The sequence below is a fragment of the Phalacrocorax carbo genome, chromosome 3, assembly GCF_963921805.1.
Source record: "Phalacrocorax carbo chromosome 3, bPhaCar2.1, whole genome shotgun sequence".
NCBI classification, from domain to species: domain Eukaryota; kingdom Metazoa; phylum Chordata; class Aves; order Suliformes; family Phalacrocoracidae; genus Phalacrocorax; species Phalacrocorax carbo.
In genome coordinates, this window is record NC_087515.1 from 69,558,848 (window position 1) to 69,577,589 (window position 18,742).

Sequence of the window (18,742 nt, forward strand, 5' to 3'; positions counted from 1 at the left end):
TCAGTCTTTTAGTTATTTGGCTTTACTGAGCTAGTATTCAAAGACAGAATTGGTTAGCAAACCAAAAACAGTTTTAGTAATACAGTATCAGGGCTTTTACAGTGATTTATTAATTCTGGCACTATTACAGGGAATTAATGACTTTTCTATAATGACTATTTAATATGGATTGCTATGTCTATGCTGCGCATTGTTGCTATTACGAAACTTCTAACCTACTTGTGTTTGTGGAAAAAAATCTAGATTTTTTTCTAAACATTCTTTTTGAGTGTTTTGAACTTAAAACATTCTTTTGACAAAGTATTATGGGGGGGGTGGGGGGTGAGAAGTAATTCTGCTGTATTCTGTATTTACTGTGTTACTCTGTGTGCAGCACACCTGAGAAGGAAGCTAACTGTGCAATATTTGTGCACAAATCTGGGGGTTGATATTGCCAGTGGCAAATGAAAAAGTGTCTCGGAGAAGTCTGTCCAGGACATTTGATAACAGTGATGTGAGACACGTCTGTTTAAACAGCTGAAAGATACAGATGGAAATACATACATCACCTTCACATAGCAAGAAGTTGATTCTGAAATGTGATAATAAGTGTTCAATATACTGATTGTTTACTGATTATCTACAGAGGAATTGTAAAAGCTGCTTTTCAACGGTTAGTTGTTTATCTGTATATCGACAAATGAAGTTCAAAGACGGGGGAGAAACAAAGTACAAAGAATAATTTAAAGTACTTGTATACTGTGTTACGAATTAGCCATAGCCATAACACACAGGACTTTCCTTGAGGTGTTTGGAGAATTTGTAGTGTGCCATTATTAGAGATCTTCTCTTGATTTACCCAGACTTCAGCTCTTTGTATAGAGTAGAAGAGGGTGAAAAATTTGGGAAAATTTTTGACTGTTAATTCAATTCAGACTGTGAAATTTCCTCTGCTGGAATTCTGGGTTTTTTTAAGGCTTAGTTAATTCAGGGTCTGATGTTAATTCAGCATCTAATATCTTGACCAAAAAAAAAACTCCACCAAAAATCAATTTAACAGCTTGTTTATTGATGTATAGTATTCAATTGCAAGACTACAGCAAAATGGCTGAGGAGGCAATCCACTCCTTCATGCAGCATAGGCCTAAAACTGTCTGGACCTGAGATGTTTCCTGTCTGCTAAGGTGTCTCATTTTGATGTGGAAGGGAGGTGGGCAGAGGGGAATGAGAGACTGGCATCCCAGTTGTAATTTTGGGTGATGATGCATCCCATCTGTTTTTGTCCATACAAGACATGAGCTCTTCAGAGATGCTCCATTCAGATTGAAGCCCAGGAAACTCAGAGAAGGTAGGAGAGGTCCTGGCACTGGTAGAGAGAAGGTAGAGAGTCTGACGTATGTTAATCCTGATTTTTAAAATGAGGTGAAGACTAGAAACACATTTTGTGACATTTTTATGTTCACAATGAGCGTCTCAGTTTTATATCTTGTTTGCATGTAATAAAATGCAAAATACCTTAGATTTTTGGCTTGGTGTGAGACACAAGTATGTGGAATTGCTGTATCTATATTTGGAGTTCTTGACAACATTGTTAGCTCAAATAAAGAGCAGGGAAGTATTTCTTCAGCTGTGATAGGAGAATCCAGCACACCTGAGCCTTTAAGATGTGTAGCTGTACGCTTCTACGGGAGAACTTATCTTGGGCCGCATATCTCCGGGACACAGGGCTCTACCCACCCTGGGGACAGTGATGCACAGACATCAGTATGATGGATGCAAAATGTCCGTCTATTTGGCTGCGTCACACGCTTATATAGCTCTTGCGGTTCCTGTTCCTGCCACTCCTATGGGGAGGAGTCTATCTTTCCATCACATCCCGTGATCTTCCGGTCGCCGATCCCTGTCTATTCCCCTACAAAGATGGATCATTTCTGGAGTATAGAAATTAAGGGAGCCAGGTGAGGCAGGAGGAAGAGGAGTTTAAGAAGAAAGCGAAGAGACAGTGGATGCATGGAGTCTGCTGGAGACCCCAGCAAGCTGTCAGACACATCCAGAAAGACCCTGAGCAGTTCTTGTTGTGTGATAGACAAAGACTCTGGTAAAATACGTAAGTCTATGGGACCTGACAAGATGTATCCAGGAGTCCTGAGGGAACTGGCTGATGTAGCTGCCAAGCCACTCTCCATGGTATTTGAAAAGTCACAGCAGTCAGGTGAAGTCCCTGGGGACTGGAAAAAGGAAAACATTGCACCCATTTTTTAAAACGGTAGAAAGGAAGACCCTGGGAACTACCGACCTGTCAGCCTCACCTCTGTACCTGGGAAGATCACGGAACAGATCCCCCTAGAGGCTATGCTAAGGTACATGGAGGACAGGGAGGTGATTCAGGACAGCCAGCATGGCTTCACCAAGGGCAAGTCCTGCCTGACCAACCTAGTGGCCTTCTATGACGGAGTGACTACGTCAGTGGATAAGGGAAGAACTATGGGTGTTGTCTATCTGAACTTCTGTGGGGCCTTTGACATAGTCCCCCACAACATCCTTCTCTCTAAATTAGAGAGATATGGATTTGATGGGTGGACGGTTTGGAGGATGAGGAATTGCTTGGATGGTCACATCCAGAGGGTAGTGTTCAACCACTCAATGTCTAGATGGAGATTGGTAACAAGTTATGTCCCTCAGGGGTCCATATTGGGACCAGTGCTGTCTAATATCTTCATCAATGGCACAGACAGTGGGATTGAGTGCACCCTCAGCAAGTCTATGGATGACACTAAGCTGAGGGGTGTGGTTGACGTGCCTGAGGGACAGGATACCCATCCAGAGTGACCTGGAGAAGCTCAAGAAGTGGGCCCATATGAATCTCATGAGGTTCAACAAAGCCAAGTGCAAGGTCCTGCACCGTGGTCAGGGCTACCCTCAGTATAAATACAGACTGGGTGATGAAGGGACTGAGAGCAGCCCTGCAGAGAGGACTTGTGGCTACAGGTGGATGAAAAGCTATACGTGAGCCAACAAGGTGCACTCACATCCTGGAGAGCCAACTGTATCCTGGGCTGCATCAAAAGAAGCATGGCCAGCAGGTCAAGGGAGGTGATTCTGCCCCTCTGCTCTGCTCTGCTGAGACCCCACCTGGAGTGCTGCGTCCAGCTCTGGAGCCCTCGGCACAGGAAGGACTTGGACCTGTTGGACTGGGTCCAGAGGAGGTCACAAAAATGATCAGAGGGATGGAGCACCTCTCCTATGAAGAAAAGCTGAGAGAGCTGAGTTTGTTCAGCCTGGAGAAGGCTCTGCAGAGATGTTATTGCAGCCTTTCAGTACTTAAAAGGGCCTTATAAGAAAGTTGGGGACAAATTTTTTAGCAGGGCCTGTTGTGACAGAACAGGGGGTAGTGGTTTTGAACTAAAGCAGAGTAGATGTAGACTAGATATAAGGAAAGAATTTTTTGCAATGAGGGTAGTGAAACCCTGGCACAGGTTGCCCAGAGAGGTGGTAGCTGCCCCATCCCTGGAAACATTCAAGGTCAGGTTGGACGGGGCTCTGAGAAACCTGCTCTAGTAGAAGATGCCCCTGCTCACTGCAGGGGGGTTGGACTAGATGGCCTCTAAAAGTCCTTTCCTACCCAAACCATTCTACGATTCTAAAATGGTTTTCTGAATGAAGACTTCTTTGTTTTTATCCAGATGATGTATAAATGCTTGCCTTGCTGTAATTAATTGCTGCTTAAATATTTCTGTGGAGCTAATTTATGAACAAATTTCGCTGGTTCTTATGCAGTACTGGTGTCAACAAATGTGCTATGCTTTCAGCCTAAGGCTGAAAAAGGGTTCATTCTTATACCTAAAGACATGCCTGAACAGAAGTTTCTCGGAAGGATGGTAGAAAAGCAAGCAACTAGGAATCCCCTTTCGTATGAACCCACAAAAGTAACACTTAAATTTCTAATACATTTTTGTCTTTTAAACATTGTTAGGTTGATAATGCCAGAAGATAGTATTTTGGAAGGGAAAAAATCTGATATAGAGTGGCAAAAGGAGATTAGCTGAACCCATCTGCTTTTATTTTAGTTATGTTGATACTTGTTCAGATATTTGAGTTATTTGGTTCTGAAAACATTCAAGAAAAACAAGCAAAACTACCAGTGCAATCCCAGTGGTGTGTTTTCCTGACCAGAAGCTGCAGGAACATTTTAAATGGGCAAGAGGATTAGGTTTCAGAGAGGTGTCTTTATGTTTGGCCTCTGACTCTAATTCGCGTTGTCCTTGGACAGCTTCAGTGACTTTCAGTGAGACACTAGTCTTTGAGAAAAAATTGTATGATTGTTTTTTGCAGTCAAGCATGACTTCTTTTTTTTGTGGTTTTTTTTTTTATAGGGAGATGGTGTAACCCCCTCTCCTGCTGCATTTGGCATTCTTTTCTGGTTTTGTTCTATTTTTCTTGCAGTTGATAATATGACATAATTGTCATATTTTAATTCAGACAAATGTGTGTATACATAGTCTTCGTTTTGGGCAATGAGCAAAGTAAATTAGTAAAGATGTTTGCAGATAAGGTCTAGTGCCCTTCACTTTAGCCTGTTGTGTTTGCCTTTAATCTTTTGCGTCTTTTGATTGCAAAATGCAATCAAAATTGCATTTTTAGCTGTGAAGTGAGAATCTGCAAAGGTGAGATAACTCACTATATAAGTTTATGATGTTACACTTGTTAGAATTTTGTATTTTCTGTGAAATTTAAATTTGGGTGTTGATTTTTGGTTTTTTCCCTCTGGTAGTTTAAAGTAGAGACAGTATAGATAATATGGCTTGCTGTCTACACACAAATGTGAATAAATGCATGTATTTGGAAGAAGTAGTACAGAAACATTAAAAGAATTGCGGGGTACGTAAGTCAGCAGTCAGCAATACGTCTTTGTGTAGTGCTGTGACAAAAAACAGGGTCATAGCTAGGAGGAAAGATGTGATTTTGTGGGTATGACCAATATTGATATACTCTGTGAACATCTGGTGTCCGTGCTTTCAACACACTGATGGAGATTTGGGAGGAGTGGAGAAAAGTGCTACAAAAAGAGTCATAGCTAAAGATGCAGTCTTACAGTAGGTGACTTAAAGAGCTCAATCCTTTAAGTCTATCAGAGTAGAAGGTGGGAGGTGAATGTACAGTATGTATATAGGGGAAAAATAATACCAGGTACAAAAGGCCTCTTTCCTCTAGAGGAGGAAAAATATAAGAACCTCTCATGGCTGCATGCTGAGGTCAGGCTCATTCAAATTAGAAGCAAGGCACACTTATTTATCTTTAACAGTGAGGCTATTAATCATTGGAACAAATTACTGAGAAAAATGGTGGGAACAGGCATTGCCATAAATTATAACTCCCTGAGGAATTACCACTGGATTCAGTTACTGGTTTCACCAAAGAGGCATATTATGGAATCCAAATACATTATCTGAAGGAAATTGGACTCAAGCAGTAGCATAAGCTGCGTAACACTAGGATATTATCAGCTGTGCGGTACCAAAGCATAGTATAATTGTAATCCTAGCTACAGCTCTGTCATTTGTTTTTACTTCATAACAGTATCATCAAAATGATTTCTCATCCTCTTGTCTTTTTTCAAGGAATGTTAGGGAAGTGAAAGCTGTTGGGTTTTCATACTCAATTGGAGATGAGGGTAACACAGATTTTACAACTTCACTTACCTTTGCACGGAGTCATTATCATTTTGTTGTCAGTTGATTCAGTATCTTTTGGCTTTATTACATGTCCTTCTCAAATGCCAAATGTTGATTGTTAAAATAGGGCTTTTAAACCACTGTGTAAACAGCAGGCTGTATAAAACTGTTTCCATCCAGTTCTGTTAAAGACAAAGCTGTTTCATTTGTGGGCTATTTAATTTAAATTAATTTCTTAGAAGTCTGTGGATAACTGCCTGTATCGATGTTTTATATTTAGGTAAATTTGAGTTTATATTGGATCTATTAATCATGATAAAAATAATTAAAACCAACTCAGAGTGTTTTGGATCTTTTCTAAGATAGATAGCAGTTTTCCTCGCATGCTACTCAGTCATGGCCTGATCAAGATAGCTAAGTGGGAATGAGAATTCAGAGCCAGCAACAACAAAGAAACCAGTCAGACATTTCAAATAAATTTCCTTGAGGATTTTTGTGTCTAGAAAAAGAAATCTGAATTTAAATGGAGAGTAGCTTAAAAAAAACCATCAAACTGCTCAGCAAATGAAGGAAACTTCATTTTGTACACACTGCTTTAATTAGGCAGCGGCATTTGTGTCCAAAAGAAGACAAGCAGCCTGTTGTCCCTTTGGGATGAATGCCTACTGGACGTGTTTCTTGAGGGACACATTCCTCTGGAGCCAAACTGCAAGTAGAGCACGGATTACATTCTTTGCTTAGAAATTTCTATAGCTGTGGTGACTTTTTCTCTGAAACCATTCAGGAGCTATGCTTGAAATACAACTTGTGCTCTCTCTTTTCAGAGTATGTGCCCCCTTTCCTGCCGACTCTGTGTCATTTAGATAAGCCAGTCCTGCAACCCTGGCAGAAATATCTAATGATAGACCTTACTATTAAATAAACTAGTTCACCCCCTCAGTAACTGGCTTGATTTAAATGCTTAGCTGTGAAAATCATATATTCTGTCAGCCTCTTCAATTGCTGTATAAAGCCTGCGCTCAGAACCAGTTAATACAGATTACTCATTTTGTTGTAATGCTGAAAAGAGCCCTGCGCTACCATGGTACTATAGTAGTTAGAATAGAGGCGGAAAGCATGAATTTCATTAATCACACTGAAGATTACAATGGCGGTACAGATCAGAAAAGTGTAAGGGTATTAGCCAGTTTCTTACAAGACTCGGATATGCATGATTTTGTCTAGATGTCAGAACATAGGCTTCGGTGCCCAGTACATTCAGATTCAAACTGTTGGCCTTTCCATCTTTCTTGTAATTTCCTTAAGAAACAGAGGCAGCGTACCTAGATGCATCACTGTGTGCTTGTGATGATTGAGTTCTGTTCTTGGGTTCTATTATAATGTCCAGCAGAAGTAAAATCCAACCCAATCCTTCTAAGCAGAACAAAACAAAACACCCAGCAGCAAATTTCTAGTAGATACATAGAGTAACCTAAGGGGTCATTAAACAGGACAAACCCCACCCATTTTGTTTAGACAGCTGCCCCTTGCCAAACGCCGCGAAATAATGCTAGAAATTATGCAGAGTACAGCAGATTGATTGGTTCTGTTCTGTACCATCAGGTGGTTTGGAAAAAGGAGAGCTGAATTCTTCTTTCACCTTTTTTTTGCACATTACCTTAAATTCTGCAGTTAATGATAATATTTTTGTATAGGAATCAATGTGTCTGATATTCTGCGAACTGCAAAGTTGTATGTGAAACAGGGTCAAGCAAGGCGAATTTTAAGTGAAGTGCTTGCACACTTGCCATCTAGCAGAGGTCAGTGCCAGATGCTGTGAATCAAGATTTGAAAAAATCTGAGCATTTATAGGGAATTGTGGAATTCTTTGCTCTTCCATCTTTCAAACACCACGTAGTTAGAAATATGCTCAAGCCCTGAAGTCGCATTTATATCTCCTATGTATCTTTCATGCCTGCAGTCCTGAGAGGATCGCCTTGGAGATATTCAGAAATAGCCTGGACAAGTTCCTGAGCAACCTGATATATTTGCTTTGAGCAGGAGGTTGGGTTATATGATGTCCAGAGGTCTCTTCCAAGCTGAATTGTCGTATGATGCCGTGATGCAATCTGTCTTCTAGATATCCAAGTCAAAAGCAACAAGCGAAGGGCAGCTGGGAAATGCAAACCTGTGCTTGGTTTTTTTTTTTGGCTGATGTTTTTTTCTTGTTAGCACATGTCTCTGTTACAGCTCAAATTAATAATAATATTATAATTTTGCCTAAATATTAAAGTAGCAGGTGAATGTGGGAAGGCAAGAGCTGCCATAACTTTAAGGTTCAAATCAAGGAGAGAGGGAGAAGATGGTTATGGAGAGCATAGCCAGCGGGAGATTAAGGCTGGTGTCACTAGCTGGTATGAACGGGTATGTATATGAATAGAATGACCACAAAAGGGAAAGCAAAAGATGTCAAGAATCGGGTATATTTGGAATGTAAGTAAAAAAATAATTTCATTACCAGTCGTAAGAGTCTTCAACCCAACTCTGAGGAATTTCATATTTCTAGACATTCTACAGCAGATTCTTATTCCTTCAAATTATCATGGTTGTCAATAAAGGTTATGAGCTAGTGTTTGATTGTGGTGACAAGAGGGGATGGTAGTAGATTGCACATGTGCTCATTATGCTGGTCTCGAAAAGGTTAATAGTTAGATGAGATGTTTAAAAAAACAATACAGAAGAGAGAAGCTAGCTCTGAAATTCCCTACAGACACTCAGGAGAATTGTGAAGCCTTTCAGTAGTAAGTTGGGAGGAAGGAATTGTTATTCTTTTTATTCTTAAGCATTTATTACACTCAGCAATAAATCTCATTTAAGTGACATAATGCTGGTGTCCAGCAATTAGCCTGTGCTTCCACATTAACACTGCTTTCGCCTGTGTGGCCTTGACTTGACTAATTGGCTGCCTTTCCTTTTTGTATTCTGTTGTGATTGTATGATGACAGTGATTCAGCATGTACTGCATAGGCATAAAAAAATAATTTAATGCTCCACTTACTCAGCAGGCATGATTGACACTCTCTTGGGTGACTGTTACAGCAGCACTGGTCAGAGTAGCATGTTGGCAGTTGCCTTGCAGTAACAGCGAAGCCAAGACAACTGTGCTAGTACAATATCTTTTTGAAAGTCAAAATGTGGTAAAATTATTGCATGTGATTGACAGCTTGAACTAGATAGATCTCTAGATGGGTATCTAGAATAAGAAAACACATAGTAAAACTTGGTGTCTCCTCCCTGCAAGCAAAGAACTAATCCTTTACATTTCCATGTGAATGAAAACTAGGTTTGCTGGTTTTGCACCATCTGTTCTGTATAAAGCACGATCAATCGCTCATTAATTAATCATGTTTTAGAAAAAACACCTAATTTTAAAAGGAGGGTGGATTACTATCAGCAGCATCAAGAATTATTTTTCTTTTGCTGCTTGCAGTAAACTGCAGGGATTGCCACCTTCTTCTGTTATCACTCATCCGGCTTTACTGTTGACTGAAAATATTCTGGGATCATTTTTCAGGAGCATTTTTGTGTCTTGGGATCATGGAATAAACCAGAATTTTTCAGAGGAAGTTTGCAAAGAGAAAACTATTTTAAAAATAAATTACCTTGGTTTACTGTAGGGTGAGTTATTCTCTGTTTTTCCAAGTCTCTGCTTAGACAGGAAACAATAGCTTTGAGAAACACTTAGCTATCTGAAAATAAAGCAGCAGGGCAACTTCTTTAGAGTATTTTAATGCAGCTAAATGTTAAATTGAAATATATTATTTAGATTTCATGGCATATTTTAGAAAGCACTTTCCCAGCTTGCCATTGCCTCCGTTTGCAAGCAAGGCTTTTTTGTTGCTTTTGCGTTCTTTGTCGCAAAGACCTTGTTTCACAGTAAACAAGAGATGCTCGTGAGCTCGCTTCTACAGAGCCCTGCTCCTTCTGAGCAAAGGCAGCTCCAGGAACAAAAGGTAGGTAGGATTAGGTCCCAGTTCCCAAAATAGCCTTTGCAAACCTCCGTAGCCGATTGTGGTAGGAAAGAGAATTGATGTTACGTGAATTCTGCACAGACAGAGCAAGTTGACATAAAAACCAAATATTCCTTGTCACCCTTTTCCTTTCTGAAAACAAACATTTTAAAGAACTTTAAAAAAAAAAAAAACAAACCACAACCCACCACACCCCAAAAAACTCCTTTCTGGAAATTAACAACTTTGGACTGTATTTTCTAATGCAAATTTCATGACTGTTCCATTAGCAAATTTTAAACAGTGCTTTGCCTGTTTACTCCAGAATACATTTCTTTCTCATAGTACATCAAGGGACAGCTGAACTTAAATTGGGTTGCTTAAAATGGACAGAAAGTTTTTTGTTAAATAAAATACCTGTAAGAAATACCAGCTTTTAGGGTGTGCTGGAAGCATAAGGGAAAAGGATTCTTTCTACTGGGACAAGTATTACAGTTTGATAGTTACTTGGCATTGGTCATTGACCAATAGATTGAGAAGTTTTTTAATCATATTTAGTCAGGTTTTCACAGATGGCTGAGTGACTAAAGCAACAAAACTTCATCACAATTCAAAGGTGGTAAAAATTCATGGTAATCGGGTATCTAACTTAAAGAAGAATTTGCCTGTTGGCACCTTACCAGCATTTGTAGAGTTCTAAGTACCTTTGAAAATGGTTTCTTGTTTTCTTCAAGATTTTAATGTCAGAGGAATTCTTCTTTGACCACCTGCGTTATTTTTGTCTGCGTTTCTGAAGAAAACAAGCTTGCTTATATTTCCAACGTGCATTCTTACATTTGTATGAACCAGTGAATAAAATTAGGCCAATTTACTAAATAAATTTCCAAGTCCTTAAGGAAAACTTTTCTGTACAGTAGAAGCTACAGGTTTGGTCATTTAGAGTTAAAAAACAAAAAAAACCCCACAACATTGTTCCACTGGTAGGACAGGAGACATACGGCAGATTCCTTATATGATCAGGGTAGTTTCTGGTTTTAAGCCGTTTAATGACTTTCTGTTTCAGCTGAGGTTTATCACATACATTTACATGACAGATACATATCACTATGCAAGATTGTGTGTTACATATTGATTTTGTGAAAGGGGCAGAGCCAGAGCAAGGTGCAACATACAGTTATTTGATTTTTCCATACAAACACACCTTTGGAAGGGCAAGTCTGTGGGCTTGTGACCCAGACTGAAATTCAAGGCTCTGTTGGTTGCAGGGAGCGGGGTTGGAGGGTGGGTGTTTTCTACCAGGGCCCATGGGCTACAGGAACCAGATGGGGCAAAATGGGAATGGGGGCAAACCTGGCTTAGGACATTTCAGTAGGTGTGCACGCAGAGAGGGTGCATTTTGATGGGCGTTTCATCATCATGTGGGGAAATGCACATATATGCACAAACATCTCTGTGTGTACATACGCGCACACACACACACAAACAAAAGTTTTAAGTGGGTATCGTAATTACGGCTTGCAGTTTTTAGTTCTTAGTCATCAGAGGTGAATGTGGCCCTAACTTTATTCACACTTTGAGCCTGTCTTCTGTGCTTACTATTTATGTTTTATAGACTGTGTTCACATTTGGTCACTTTATTTCATAAGGTGATATTTATGCTTCCCGACTTGGAGGACTGAAATTTTTATATACAAGAGAAAGGAACTGAAGCTTTAATGATATCCATAGAAAACACTGGTTTCTGCTTATTCACACTACACCAACTTAGGCATTTTGCATAATATTCATAACATCCTAAGCTCCCAAATATATTGTTTGTAAACAAAACCATAAAAAGATCTGTATGAATGTGCTTTGGAGAGAAATGAAAAATGTATCATCTGAGGAAACTGGTGATTTATATTTGAATAAACGTTTGTAAAAGCTTTCTTCATAGTGTTGAATGGTTAGGTTCACTGTTAAGGTGGGTAAAAAGTGTGTGTGTGTGTAAATATTGATATTCTTTATATTATAATTGTTATTGGTTTAGATAATAAGTCTTCCATTCTGACTTAATATATCCATGCCACTAATAAGTCAAAGGTTCTTTTTTTTTCCTCTACCACTCGTAATTTTGTAATTGACTTTACACAATTAATCTTCACCATCACAGTTCTGGACAGGTTTCCTAGGAATTTTGTAACGCTGGGCATTCCCTATATTTACTCTTGCAGTCTGATGCTTGTTGACATTCTGATTCATGTTTTACACCACCAGGTAGGTTTTGTTCATCTGGAGGAATGAGCTTAAAGAGGTCATGCCAGCTTTTCTTCTCTCCTCCTACTCTATATATCTGCTTTCAATTTAAATTCAGGGATTCAGGGGAAAAAAAAAATAAAAAATTGGGCATCTGTAGCTAAGCTAAAGTGGAGGAATCAATGGAATTTATTATCAAGGGATGTCTAATCTCTAAAGCTAATACAAGACTTCACAGCTATTGATTACATGCTAACGATGCACAAACTGTTAATCATGCACGGAGGCCACAGAATAAATATACTATCAAGAGGGAATGGGCAAATAATTGCCAGTAGTGCAGTTATATTTCATCACTTTACTATACCTCTGATGCAGGGACAGCTGTATTTTGCATCCAAAAAGATACATCCTAAAATATATTGAATATCCCCTCATTGCTACTGAAACTAGTGTAGTACAGCTGATTATCTATGTAATAATTCAGATGTTTTCTTCAGTTCCCTGAGGTATGTGGTCAATAAGAAATTTGTAAGCTGGCTTAATAAATCAATCGCTAGATGAAGTGAAAAGAGAAAAAGCTCATAGATTTTCATGCAATCACATTATAAACTTTGTTTGCAACAAAATAAATCCGAAGTGCCTAGTACAGTATAAATGCCATTGTTTCGTTTATTCTGGGTTTGTATTTCACATGCTGAATAGGTGGACATACTAATGTACACAGAATGGTTTCTTTTTGTGTTTGCGTCCCTATTTGTTTTGTATCCCATACATGTTACACCTGAGAAATGTGTAACCCAGTAATCCTTTTGATATTTATTGTGGGCATAAATACCTGTTTATCTGTCGTTTTCTGTCTGAGCTGAAATTACGTCAAATTGTATGACTTTTCAACTACATTTGAATTCTCTTTCTTTGATGTTCCCTATTTCTTAATGCTTAAGTTTAAAAAGATTGGAGGCCTGAGTTTTCAAATCTGATTGCCTAGTAAGGCCTCGAAACAGCTGACAAGGAACAAGGTTGGAAAAAAAAAATAAAATCAGTACCGCAGTTAGACTTTCCAACCTGTATTTACATACATGGCAGGTGTCCTGTTTTTTGTATGTTCTAACATACAAAAAATGATATTCCAACACTGGAATATCTGGAAAAGTAATATATTTCATTAACTTATGAGAGGTCTTTATTGATCCAATCAGTAATATGATGTTGTGTGGGTTTGGCTTTGAATACACATAAGTAGGTAGAGAAAGAGTTTCTGGCTGAAGATAAGTAGTTCATAAGGTATCATTAAATAGTTCTTAAAGGATTGAGGCCAGCGCTGTTCATTGATTTTTGTCTTTAACTCTAAGTTGGCCTTTAACTCTGCTTATAAATGGTCCAAATTACAGTGTTACCTGAACAGCATTTACAAGAATTTTTCTGTCATTAAAGAGATACTGGTTCAAGGAAATCAGGCTGAGTGCATGGCATTCTTGGCATGTCTGAATAAACTGTGTCTTCCTGTATTACCATCAGATTGTTAAATAATGGAGTTACTGGGAGTTAGTCTGAACTAAATTCTTTCGGACTTGTAGATTAGTAATATTTGAAACATCATCATGGATATTCTAGGACAGCTTGCCTTACCTAGGGACTTTTGTTAGCTTTGTTCATAACTGAATTATAGGACGCTCCTTTGACAGGCAGCAGATCACCCACAGAAATGCAGAAGCGATCATAGTTGATGTGCTTTCCTGCTCAGAGTTTGGTTGTCTCTTGAAATGTGTAACTCTAGTCCAGTCCTTTTCAGAGAGTGATAACTTTTATATGCAGTAATCTTAACCAAGTTTATGATGTGAGGTTACGTAGTATCTGTATGAAACCTTTCTACATGATTCGTCACTCACTAATAACAAAAGTAATAATTGAGAGTAATGCAACTGAAACGAGCAAGTCAGTGACCTTTGTTTATTGTTTTCTTACTACACATCTGACAGCTATTCTGGTTGAGATTATACTTCCTCCAGTGGTTTTCACTCATACCGTTCTTCCACGCTCTTATCAGGGTTTTTTTTTTTTAAGAAGAATGCTTTACACCAGCAGGACTATAACATATTTCGTTTGAGTTTTGGGAACATTTTGTTTTTGTAGGACCTTGCATGAACCGAGGAAGCAGCAGGAGCCAGAGTGACATCTTAGAATAATCCTCTTTTATTTCCCACATGTCAAGGAGAGACCTATCCTGGAAAGGTCAGGAGAAGCCACAGGACAGAGAGGCTCACGTTTTCATAAAGAAAAGTCTGGGGAATTCCAGTAGCCATTCAGATGGAGAATATTAGAACAAAAATGAGGACAATTTTTTTTTCCTATGTCATTTTTGTTTTAAAATGTGAGGGTAAGATAATTAAAGGAGCCTCTGTCAGAAACACGGTGTTTTAAATTGCAGGGTTGCTATCTTAAGTCAAATGTACTCTACTCCTCTAATAATTCTCATACATTTGCTTTTCTATGTCAGAGTTTTTATTTAATATAAACCCCGCATGTGTCCTTAGTTCCCTCAAACCTTATGCAAATTTATGCATTGTCTCACCCTCCAAGTCTAGTTAGTTTTTGCCTCCTGTGTCACCAGTGAAGGCGACCTGGGTCACTCTTAAACTTGATATGAATTTCAGTCAGCGTGCTTAAAGCAGAAATTTGAATTCAGTTCCTCAGCATAATGCCAGGCCAGAAAGAGTTCAAGGGGTGGTGGGGGGAGGAATCTGAAAGCCAACCCCAATTAAAGAATTGAATACACGCAGAGTATATAGACAGTACGTGGTGGTGTTCAAGAAGCACCATCTTTATCTGAAATATTTGTGCTTTAAAATTTGTCTGATTGTTTTCCATTTCACGCAAACAAATGTGTGTTCTGTCTGCTGGTCAGACGATCTAATTCCCCCAGGTAAAAGGAAATGAAACTGTGCCTGGCAATCACCATTTAGGATTTCTGAGGAAAGGCTGGAAAAGCAAAGGACTTGTCATGCTTTACTAGCCTCATTTTATTGGATTTTTGTCACAACTTCGGGACATCTGTTTTTCTCTGATTGACAGCAGGGTAATACATACTATCATTAAAAATAGGTTCTGAGGAAATGCATGCTCTCACCTTGCATTTTCTGCAGCTGTGCAGGCTTTTGTTTCCATTGCCATCTCTGTGAAGATAATCTCTACAAAGAGGCTCTGATATTGACCTGTCATATCACGTGTTGCTTATCAAACACTGAAGAAATTGAATTTCATTTTATCTGTTATCTGGAGCGTCTTATTAAATCATCCTGCAGTTGAGAGATGGTATGGGGTCAACAGGTTCAGTCTCTTTTGCCACCTGTCCCTGAATTATTAACATTCGGAGAATTACTAAAGCTGTTCTTTATTTCATCGCATAAAGTTGGGTTAAATCTTCTTGATCCATAAATTGTTGTGAGTGAGTGCCACGTTCATCTAGTTCTTTTACTTAAGGCAGTTTCTGGATAAGGAATGAGGACTTAGTGATCTGTATAAGTGTAGACGCCTCTTATTCTGTTTTTTTTTCTTTTCTTTTGATATTCTCCCAATGCCTCTGGTTTTAATTGGCTCAGTGAGAGTAAAAACAGTCAGATCAGATGATGGATCTGAGTCAGCTTGGTAGTATTCCTTTGTACAAGAATTAAAGGGAGACTGACGAGAGGTGGAAGATAACAGAGTTGGGTATGGCCAGGTGTTGAGAGTAAAGGGCAGAGACAGAAGCGGGCCATAAGCAGAGGTGGGAACAGGGTGGAGGCCGCGGCAGCAGCCCGTGCGCAGGAAGTGGCTGCCAGAAGCGAGCCTGCCCTCAGCAGAGGGACTCGGGAGGAAGTAAAGGACAACCCTGCCACCACCACCACCGAATCATCCATATGTCTCTTTGCCATATTTCTGTTGGAAGATGTGACTCTGCGGTCAGGATGTTTACGTTTAAGAGCTTGATGCAGTCACAGGATATTTAATTTTCTGCAACAGATGAAGCCCTAAGTACTTTCAGCTATCACCACAAGGAACTGACTTCAGTGTTAAATATATTTTCTGCTGGAGAAAAAGGCTTGAAAAAATAAATTATGAATGCCCCCTCCCCAAAATTTTAATTTTAAATACAAGATTTAATGCAAAAAGTATGCTATTTCACTCAAATCCAAGCTCTCAATCAAGAAATCTTTCAAAATGAATAAGCCAAACTATTGTTTTTCAAATAACTTGTCCTTATGCTCAGATATTCACTTAGTCCCTGGCACTGTTATGCTTTTTCAAACTTGTTCTCAGAAAATCTGCAAAAAAATTTTTTTAAGAAGCACTAGAGTTGGGAAGTGGTGTTAGCATTTCTGTGGAAGCACTGGCAAATAAAGTGTAAATGAGCTCTTCAAAGTGCTGCTGCTAGCTGGTGCTGTCTGATGGGCAGAGCACCAGTGACCTGGGAGCTGGGTACCATTCAGTTTTCTTACGGCCCTGGCAATAAATCGCCTTGTAGCTCTGAACAAGCTATTAACCTTTTTGTGTCTCTTTCTCCTCACAGAAAAGGATTAACACCACTTACCTGTCTCACAGGGGTAATTGGTAGATTAATGTTTGAAAAATATTAAGTGCTTTCTGCTATTATTATTGAAACTCCAGCTGATAGGCTAAGAAATTAAGAGAGATTTTGGGAGTGTCTTATTTCTTCCCTCTTTGGCACAGGGTGCCAATTTGACATGAGTAATTCAACAAGAAGTGAGAAGTCATGTGCTCTTGAACGTCCGTATATTTTGGATAAAAGTCCTGGATGTGACTGAAAGAGGAAAGGTGAGAAAACAACTGGGAAGACAAGATGTAAATTGATTCGCTGGGATTAGTAGTACTGAAAATGTATCCAGAGATTGGAAGAGAATGCATAAAATGAAATTAAATCCCAGTAGGATTAAAAATTTTCAGTAAAACGCAAACCCTAAAGTGTGATGGCGAAAGGGAAAAACGGCAGATGAGCACTTATTTTTGCCCCCACCAAGAACAAAGTTATTCTTAATGAGATGCTGAGATTTTTGGGAAGCCTACTCTAAAATTCAATGGTGTTTTATCTGAGAAAAATAATTATTCAAAGATTGCTTTCTATCTGAGGTGTTACAGATGGAGGCTTTGTGGTATGGTAGTTTAAAACAATTGGTCTTTACCTCTAGGGATCACTGAGATGAATCTTGCCCAGAAGTGAGAGTAAAATTGTGTTTTTAAAACATCATTTTTAGGAGCAGTGGGACAGTTGGCAGAGTTTACCAAAGCTGTTGAGAGACTATGCAGACTTTAATTACCATCTCAATTTTGCAGAAGTTGTTTAATTTTTGCCAAAGAAGGGAATAGTTGTGAGAAAGCGAGATCACACTCTGTCTTTCATTCTTTCCCTTTTGACAGGTGAATAAAGGATGCTTTTCAGTATCTCCTGTGATAACTGTGACACATTTGTAAAATTTGCATAGAATTGTAAAGTAATTTTTCTTTAAGATTAACAAAGCTTTGATTTTTTTTTTTCTTCTCTCTTGAAACTGCTCTACAGCATAGTGTGAATGCAGTTTAAGTCTTGTCATGAAAGGAGCAAGATGAAAATGGAGTGCATTTTCTGTTACTGATTAGTTGCCTTCAAACATTAATAGTTTCAACGTTCATGGCCAGACAACATGTGTTATGTTGTGTTTGTTTTAGAGGTTCTGACAAATTTTAAATTTGGTCTTGAATTCCATCTCTGGTGTGGGTGGTTGAAGGCACAACCTGGATTAGTAGAATTAAGAGGAAATTATTAAATGAGAAAAATCAATCCATTTTACAAGGAAAAATAAGCCTCTGATACAAAACTTCCTTGATGAAGGGTATATTTACTCTTTTAAACCTCAAACTCTAAATCAGAGGATGTATGACTAGGGATTTTTTACTGTCATTCATATGAGAAAAAGGGCTGATAATTTTTGTTTTTCTCTCCTAGCAGTTTTCTTCCTCTGTGACACCTGAGTTTGTTCAGGTTTTTTCTAATTGCTTGCAGTAGCCCACCAAATACCGATTCTTTGAAGACTCTTACCAGCTCCTTCAGTAGATCTACTGTGTTGCTACTTTTTTTTTGAGGACTGCCTTGCACCTGTCTGTACTTGCTGAAGCACCAGCCGTTGTTTACTCTATAAAACCCCTTTTTTCCCTCCTTCTCTTCAAGTCTCTTATCTCTCAAGGACCTTTTCAATGCTATCTTTCAGCTTCAGATTTCTATTGTCATGGTATACAATATGTTCAGAAAGCCACTACCGAGGAATTCTACCTACTCATTTGTAATTTTTGCCGTATGTATGATAAATCGGTACTTAAGTGCAAAGGGAACATGCTTGTTCAAAACTCAGAAAGGGAAGGATAGGTCATGGAAATGAACAGGCACAATGCTTAATCCTTAACACTCATCATGATACTAGGAATACCTTTATGTTATATTTAGAACTGGGTTGTTTTGGTGTTTGAAACTAAATGTTTGCAGTTTGTCTGGCAAACTGCATGCTGAATAGATTACACTGATTCACATTTCCTTATTTCAGTATACCATCTGTGCTTTTGGCTGGTTGTTAGCCTGGTTGGGACTCTCGTTTCATAAATGCAAGTTACAAAGAACTGTTATGCCCAGAAAGAGAAATCCTATATTTCACTTCCTTGAATAATCTCAACTGTTTTGACCTTATAGCAGCAAGGACACAAGGCTGAAGCTGTACCTACAGCAGGTTTTATTTTTCTCTGGTGAAGAAGGATGTATTGCCAGGGTATAAAGATCCCTTTGGTATATTTCCAGTGAAACTCTAGTGTATATATAGTCATGGTCATGATTTTCATTGTGTA

The 18,742-nt window shown here is 38.8% G+C and overlaps 1 protein-coding gene across 6 annotated transcripts in view; it reads left to right on the top strand.

The window, feature by feature from the left end:
• Positions 1-18,742, top strand: part of PTPRK (protein tyrosine phosphatase receptor type K) — a 414,239-nt gene that overhangs the window by 296,395 nt on the left and 99,102 nt on the right. The gene's annotated exons all lie outside the window — the stretch shown is intronic.